Genomic DNA, 8497 nt, shown 5'->3' on the forward strand with positions numbered 1-8497 from the left:
AAGTTTGTGTTTTACACCGGCTCTATTTATACTTGCAAAATGTTAATTTATTCGTAGGGATTTACAGTAGCAAGCAGTTCTATCGCAATATAAAAAAGCAGCAAAAGTAGACATCCCTGTATCGTGCCTCTATGTAGAGGGAACTAGTCTGAGATTATTTTTGCTTGTACATACAGATGCAATGGTGATGAGTATAATATTTTGATCCATGATTTAAGTACTTCCCCAAATCGTAATTTATCATGGGCTGTAAAAAAATGATGAAATGATGAAAACCTGCTCTAGAGCACTCAGGACCTCAGACTGGGACAGAGGTTCACCTTCCAACAGGACAATGACCTAAAGCACACAGCCAAGATAATGTAGCATTGGCTTCGGGACAAGTCTCTGAATGTCCTTGAGCTGCCCAGCAGGACCCCGGACTTGAACCCGATCAAGCCTCATCGGAGATACCTGAAAATAGCTGTGCAGCGACCCTCCCCATCCAACCTGACAGAGCTTAAGAGGATCTGCAGAGAAGAATGTGAGAAACTCCCCTTGTGCTAAGCTTGTAGCGTCATACCCAAGACCACTCGAGGCTGTAATCGCTGCAAAAGGTGCTTCAACAAAGTATTGAGTAAAGGGTCTGAATAATTATATAAATATGATATTTCCGTTTAGTTTTTTAAATTTGTATTATTTATAAATCTGCCAACATTTAAAAAAAATGTTTTTTGCTTTGTCATTATGGAGTATTGATGAAAAAAAAAACATTTTAGAATAAGGCTGTAATATAACAAATGTGGAAAAAGTCAAGAGGTCTGAATACTTTACGAATCAACAGTAAGTATTAATAACAGAGAAAGATTGTTTTCATCTCTTATTGATGTCACTTGTTAAATCCACAGTGTAGATGAAGGTTGCTGTTTATTTATTTGAAGTGGTCGAGGATTGAATTTAGAACACAAATTAATTAAGTTCCCACCAAGTATTGAAAGGTGTGTATCCATGTTTGGGATCAGTGAAATCATGTTAGTAAAGAAGAGATGGTCATCCCAATTTTTCTGAATAGTATTCCAGAAACAATCACATATAATGCCCATTGTCATCGGATATGGCATTGCTAGCAGTGAACTGCACGTCCTTGTGTATTATAATTGCTGTGGCTTTTGGAGTTAAAATGTGTGTGGAACTGTTGATCCACCCATAACTTTGCAAGACGATTTTGATCTTGAGGGTGTAGGTGGGTTTCTTGGAGAAAAACAATTTCTGCCATTTAAGTTGTGAGAGAATCTTATTTCTTCTTATTCTGCTGTTAGTCCCTTCGCATTCCAGTTTATCATAATAGTGGAACCTAAAGTATTTGCGGCCATTCAGGCTGTGAAGAAAGATAAATAACGTGTAATGAAAAGGAAAGACAATTTGTAATGAGGAATACTTGTAAAACACTTAAGCATAGCCATAATAAGTCTTCCATATGACCATCCTGAATGAAATCAAGATACATCACTGCCCCCCGTGAGACCTAGTCTTTGATGGCTATAAAGGTGCAATTTTCTAGTAAGTATACATAGCCCTGATTGTAGTGAATAGCCTTCCCAACCAATCCACAAATATTTTAGATGGTGGGAGAGAAAGAAAAGGGAAAAATCTTTAAGTAAAAGCATTGTGATCATAATTATCATAATCAACCTTCAATGAACTTCTTTAATTCTATTATGATTCTAGTTTGGTATAAACAGATTCCAAAATTTGAATCAGACAAGGGATAATAATGCTAGGCACCACACCCTAATAGGGATCCCCCTAATCTTATTACAATCAACTTTCACCAGTTGAATGTCGATACAGATATAAGACTTTTTGTATCCATGGTCCTTGTAGGGGTTGACACATCTTTCATTGGGGAAAATCAAGTCTGAGATCTCTAAGTGGAAATTACATATCTCCAAAGCCTTTTTAAACCTCAAATACAAGTTGTATATTTCTTGCATTGCAACAGCTTGATCAAATTAAGATCTTACATCTGTATGTCATCAACTTCAGCCATTACTGGAGTGTCTCCGTGTATTCATCAAAGATCAGACAAGTTTGAATTATAGAGGAATCCATAGATCTCTCAGAGGATATGATGCTTTGTACGGGTTATTAAAGAATCCTAAAAGACCTGGAGTTTAAACCCAGAGAGAATAAAGGGCTCAAGACTAAGAGTTTGGATGATGAATAACAGTGCCATTAGCAGACGCAGCAGCCCCATTGCATGTGTTAAAGAGGTATGAGTTCTCCTCTCTGCGTGATTCTGACAGCCAGACCAGAGTGTTGTGTAAAAGACAGTAAATTGGGCTCACTCTATAGTTCTTATTTTTCTTAAGAGAGGTCACTGGATACTTCCCAGATTACAAAATTCTAAATATGATCCCAGCTAGCACATAACGTTCTGAGAACCATATGTTTCTTGGAGCTTGGTGAGAGTGTGGTTGTCCTATGGTTATTTTACATACAACCTTCCCACAGCTTTCTGGGAATGGTACAAGATAGTTGCTTGACTTAGGAACGTTTTCAGCACATTTAAGGACCGTGACTAAAAAACATGATTTTCTTGTTATTCCATTACTTTGACATAGTGGTCACCAACCGGTTGATTGTGATCTACTGGTTGATCTCCAAGGCATTTCTAGTCAATCGCCATACATTTCTCTAAAAAAACAATGATAAAGCCTGCGTTCCTGTTTTTATATTCGTTTTGCGTTTATTGATGTAGGTGAGACAGCATCCCAAGCCACGTCCTCAGAGCATGTGCAGACCAGCTGTCTGGAGTGTTTACGGACATGTTCAATCTCTCCCTATCCATGTCTGTTGTCCCCACTTGCTTCAAGATGTCCCCCATTGATATTTTACCCAAGATTGAACTAAATGTATATCGCCCCATGGCACTTACTTCTGTCATCATGAAGTGCTTTGAGACGTTAGTTAAGGATCACCTCCACATTACCCGACACCCTAGACCCACCACAATTTACATACCGCCCCAACAAATCCACCAATGATGCAATCACCATTGCACTGCACACTGCTCTACCCCATCTGTACAAGAGGAATACTTATGTAAGAATGTGATTCATCGAATACAGCTCAGCCTTCAACACCATATTGCCCTCCAAGCTCATCACTAAGCTTGGGGCCCTGGGTCTGAACCCTGCCCTGTGGAACTGGGTCCTGGATTTCCTGACGGGCCGACCCCAGGTGGTGAGGGTAGGCAACAACACCTCCGCTACACTGATCCTCAACAGGGGGAGCCCACAAGGGTGCATGCTTAGTGCCCTCAGGTACTCCCTGTTCACCTATGACAGCGTGGCCACGCACATCTCCAACTCAATCATTACGTTTTCAGACGACACAACAGTACTACCAAATCAAATCAAATGTATTTATATAGCCCTTCGTACATCAGCTGATATCTCAAAGTGCTGTACAGAAACCCAGCCTAAAACCCCAAACAGCAAGCAATGCAGGTGTAGAAGCACGGTGGCTAGGAAAAACTCCCTAGAAAGGCCAAAACCTTGGAAGAAACCTAGAGAGGAACCAGGCTATGAGGGGTGGCCAGTCCTCTTCTGGCTGTGCTGGGTGGAGATTATAACAGAACATGGCCAAGATGTTCAAATGTTCATAAATGACCAGCATGGTCCAATAATAATAAGGCAGAACAGTTGGAAATGGAGCAGCAGCACGGCCAGGTGGACTGGGGACAGCAAGGAGTCATCATGTCAGGTAGTCCTGAGGCATGGTCCTAGGGCTCAGGTCCTCCGAGAGAGAGAAAGAAAGAGAGAAAGAGAGAATTAGAGAGAGCACACTTAAATTCACACAGGACACCGAATAGGACAGGAGAAGTACTCCAGATATAACAAACTGACCCTAGCCCCCCGACACATAAACTACTGCAGCATAAATACTGGAGGCTGAGACGGGAGGGGTCAGGAGACACTGTGGCCCCATCCGAGGACACCCCCGGACAGGGCCAAACAGGAAGGATATAACCCCACCCACTTTGCCAAAGCACAGCCCCCACACCACTAGAGGGATATCTTCAACCACCAACTTACCATCCTGAGACAAGGCCGAGTATAGCCCACAAAGATCTCCGCCACGGCACAACCCAAGGGGGGGCGCCAACCCAGACAGGAAGATCACATCAGTGACTCAACCCACTCAAGTGACACACCCTTCCTAGGGACGGTATGAAAGAGCCCCAGTAAGCCAGTGACTCAGCCCCTGTAATAGGGTTAGAAGCAGAGAATCACAGTGGAAAGAGGGGAACCGACCAGGCAGAGACAGCAAGGGCAGTTCGTTGCTCCAGAGCCTTTCCGTTCACCTTCCCACTCCTGGGCCAGACTACACTCAATCATATGACCCACTGAAGAGATGAGTCTTCAGTAAAGACTTAAAGGTTGAGACCGAGTTGACGTCTCTTACATGGGTAGGCAGATCATTCCATAAAAATTGAGCTCTATAGGAGAAAGCCCTGCATCCAGCCGTTTGCTTAGAAATTCTAGGGACAATTAGGAGGCCTGCGTCTTGTGACCGTAGCGTACGTGTAGGTATGTACGGCAGGACCAAATCAGAGAGATAGGTAGGAGCAAGCCCATGTAATGCTTTGTAGGTTAGCAGTAAAACCTTGAAATCAGCCCTTGCCTTGACAGGAAGCCAGTGTAGGGAGGCTAGCACTGGAGTAATATGATCAAATTTGTGGTTCTAGTCAGGATTCTAGCAGCCGTATTTAGCACTAACTGAAGTTTATGTAGTGCTTTATCCGGGTAGCCGGAAAGTAGAGCAATGCAGTAGTCTAACCTAGAAGTGACAAAAGCATGGATACATTTTTCTGCATCATTTTTGGACAGAAAGTTTCTGATTTTTGCAATGTTACGTAGATGGAAAAAAGCTGTCCTTGAAATGGTCTTGATATGTTCTTCAAAAGAGAGATCAGGGTCCAGAGCAACGCCGAGGTCCTTCACAGTTTTATTTGAGACGACTGTACAAACATTAAGATTAATTGTCAGATTCAACAGAAGATCTCTTTGTTTCTTGGGACCTAGAACAAGCATCTCTGTCCAATGTAACAGTATAACTTTAGACCGTCCCCTCGCCCATACCCGGGCGCGAACCAGGGACCCTCTGCACACATCAACAACAGTCACCCACGAAGCATCGTTACCCATCACTACACAAAAGCCGCGGTCCGAGTTTAAAAGTAGAACGTTTGCAGCCATCCACTTCCTTATGTCTGAAACACATGCTTCTAGCGAGGGCAATTTGGGGGCTTCACCATGTTTCATTGAAATGTACAGCTGTGTGTCATCCGCATAGCAGTGAAAGTTAACATTATGTTTTCGAATGACATCCCCAAGTGGTCAAATATAGTGAAAACAATAGTGGTCCTAAAACGGAACCTTGAGGAACACCGACATTTACAGTTGATTTGTCAGAGGACAAACCATTCACAGAGACAAACTGATATCTTTCCGACAGATAAGATCCAAACCAGGCCAGAACTTGTCCGTGTAGACCAATTTGGGTTTCCAATCTCTCCAAAAGAATGTGGTGATCGATGGTATCAAAAGCAGCACTAAGGTCTAGGAGCACGAGGACAGATGCAAAGCCTCGGTCTGATGCCATTAAAAGGTCATTTACCACCTTCACAAGTGCAGTCTCAGTGCTATGATGATGTCTAAAACCAGACTGAAGCATTTCGTATACATTGTTTGTCTACAGGAAGGCAGTGAGTTGCTGCCCAACAGCCTTTTCTAACATTTTTGAGAGGAATGGAAGATTCGATATAGGCGGATAGTTTTTTATATTTTCTGGGTCAAGGTTTGGCTTTTTCAAGAGAGGCTTAATTACTGCCACTTCTAGTGAGTTTGGTACACATCCGGTGGATAGAGAGCCGTTTATTATGTTCAACATAGGAGGGCCAAGCACAGGAAGCAGCTCTTTCAGTAGTTTAGTTGGAATAGGGTCCAGTATGCAGCTTGAAGGTTTAGAGGTCATCATTATTTTCATCATTGTGTCAAGAGATATAGTACTAAAACACTTGAGCGTCTCTCTTGATCCTAGGTCCTGGCAGAGTTGTGCAGACTCAGGACAACTGAGCTTTGAAGGAATACGCAGATTTAAAGGAGTCCGTAATTTGCTTTCTAATAATCATGATCTTTTCCTCAAAGAAGTTCATGAATTTATCACTGCTGCAGTGAAAGCCATCCTCTCTTGGGGAATGCTGCTTTTTAGTTAGCTTTGCGACAGTATCAAAAAGGAATTTCGGATTGTTCTTATTTTCCTCAATTAAGTTAGAAAAATAGGATGACCGAGCAGCAGTAAGGGCTCTTTGGTACTGCCCGGTACTGTCTTTCCAAGCTAGTTGGAAGACTTCCAGTTTAGTGTGGCATCATTTCCGTTCCAATTTTCTGGAAGCTTGCTTCAGAGCTCGGGTATTTTCTGTGTACCAGGGAGCTCGTTTCTTATGAGAAATGTTTTTAGTTTTTAGGGGTGCAACTGCATCTAGGGTATTGCGCAAGGTTAAATTGAGTTCCTCAGTTAGGTGGTTAACTGATTTTTGTCCTCTGGCGTCCTTGGGTAGACAGAGGGAATCTGGAAGGACATCAAGGAATCTTTGTGTTGTCTGTGAATTTATAGCACAACTTTCGATGTTCCTTGGTTGGGGTCTGAGCAGATTATTTGTTGCAATTGCAAACATAATAAAATGCTGGTCCGATAGTCCAGAATTATGAGGGAAAACATTAAGATCCACCACATGTATTCCATGGGTCAAAACTAGGTCCAGAGTATGACTGTGACAGTGAGTGGGTCCAGAGACATGTTGGACAAAACCCACTGAGTCGATGACGGCTCCGAAAGCCTTTTGGAGTGGGTCTGTGGACTTTTCCATGTGAATATTAAAGTCACCAAAGATTAGAATATTATCACCTATGACTACAAGGTCCGATAGGAATTCAGGGAACTCAATGAGGCACGCTGTATATGGCCCAGGAGGCCTGTAAACAGTAGCTATAAAAAGTGATTGAGTAGGCTGCATAGATTTCATGACTAGAAGCTCAAAAGACGAAAACGTCATTTTGTTTTTGTAAATTGAAATTTGCTAACGGAAATGTTAGCAACACCGCCTTTGCGGGATGCACGGGGGATATGGTCACTAGTGTAGCCGGGAGGTGAGGCCTCATTTAACACAGTAAATTCATCAGGCTTAAGCCATGTTTCAGTCAGGCCAATCACATCAAGATTATGATCAGTGATTAGTTCATTGACTATAATTGCCTTTGAAGTAAGGGATCTAACATTAAATAGCCCTATTTTGAGATGTGAGGTATCATGATCTCTTTCAATAATGACAGGAATGGAGGAGGTCTTTATCCTAGTGAGATTGCAAAGACGAACACCGCCATGCTTAGTTTTCCCCAACCTAGGTCGAGGCACAGACATGGTCTCAATGGGGATAGCTGAGCTGACTACACTGACTGTGCTAGTGGCAGACTCCACTATGCTGGCAGGCTGGCTAACAGCCTGCTGCCTGGCCTGCACCCTATTTCATTGTGGAGCTAGAGGAGTTAGAGCCCTGTCTATGTTGGTAGATAAGATGAGAGCACCCCTCCAGCTAGGATGGAGTCCGTCACTCCTCAGCAGGTCAGGCTTGGTCCTGTTTGTGGGTGAGTCCCAGAAAGAGGGCCAATTATCTACAAATTCTATCTTTTGGGAGGGTCAGAAAACAGTTTTCAACCAGCGATTGTGTTGTGAGACTCTGCTGTAGAGCTCATCACTCCCCCTAACTGGGAGGGGGCCAGAGACAATTACTCGATGCCGACACATCTTTCTAGCTGATTTACACGCTGAAGCTATGTTGCGCTTGGTGATCTCTGACTGTTTCATCCTAACATCGTTGGTGCCGACGTGGACAACAATATCTCTATACTCTCTACACTCGCCAGTTTTAGCTTTAGCCAGCACCATCTTCAGATTAGCCTTAACGTCGGTAGCCCTGCCCCCTGGTAAACAGTGTATGATCGCTGGATGGTTTGTTTTAAGTCTAATACTGCGGGTAATGGAGTCGCCAATGACTAGATTTTTCAATTTGTCAGAGCTAATGGTGGGAAGCTTCGACACTGTTGTGTCGTCTGAAAATGTAATGATTGAGTTGGAGATTACTAACAACAACGAGACAGCCTACAAGGAGTAGGTGAAGGCTCTGGCAGAGTGGTGTCAGGAAAATAACCTTTCCATCAACGTCCACAAAACAAAGGAGCAGATTGTGGACTTCAGGAGACAGCAGAGGGAGCATGCCCCATTCACATCGACAGGCCACAGTTGAGAGAGTGAAAAGTTTAATGCTCCTCGGTGTGCACATCACTGACAAGCTGAAATGGCCCATCCACACAGACAGTGAGGTGAAGAAGGCCCAACAGCTCCTCTTCAACCTCAGGAGGCTGAAGAAATGTCTTAGCCCCTAAGACGCTTA

This window comes from Oncorhynchus kisutch, linkage group LG24 (genome assembly GCF_002021735.2).
Source record: "Oncorhynchus kisutch isolate 150728-3 linkage group LG24, Okis_V2, whole genome shotgun sequence".
NCBI lineage: Eukaryota > Metazoa > Chordata > Actinopteri > Salmoniformes > Salmonidae > Oncorhynchus > Oncorhynchus kisutch.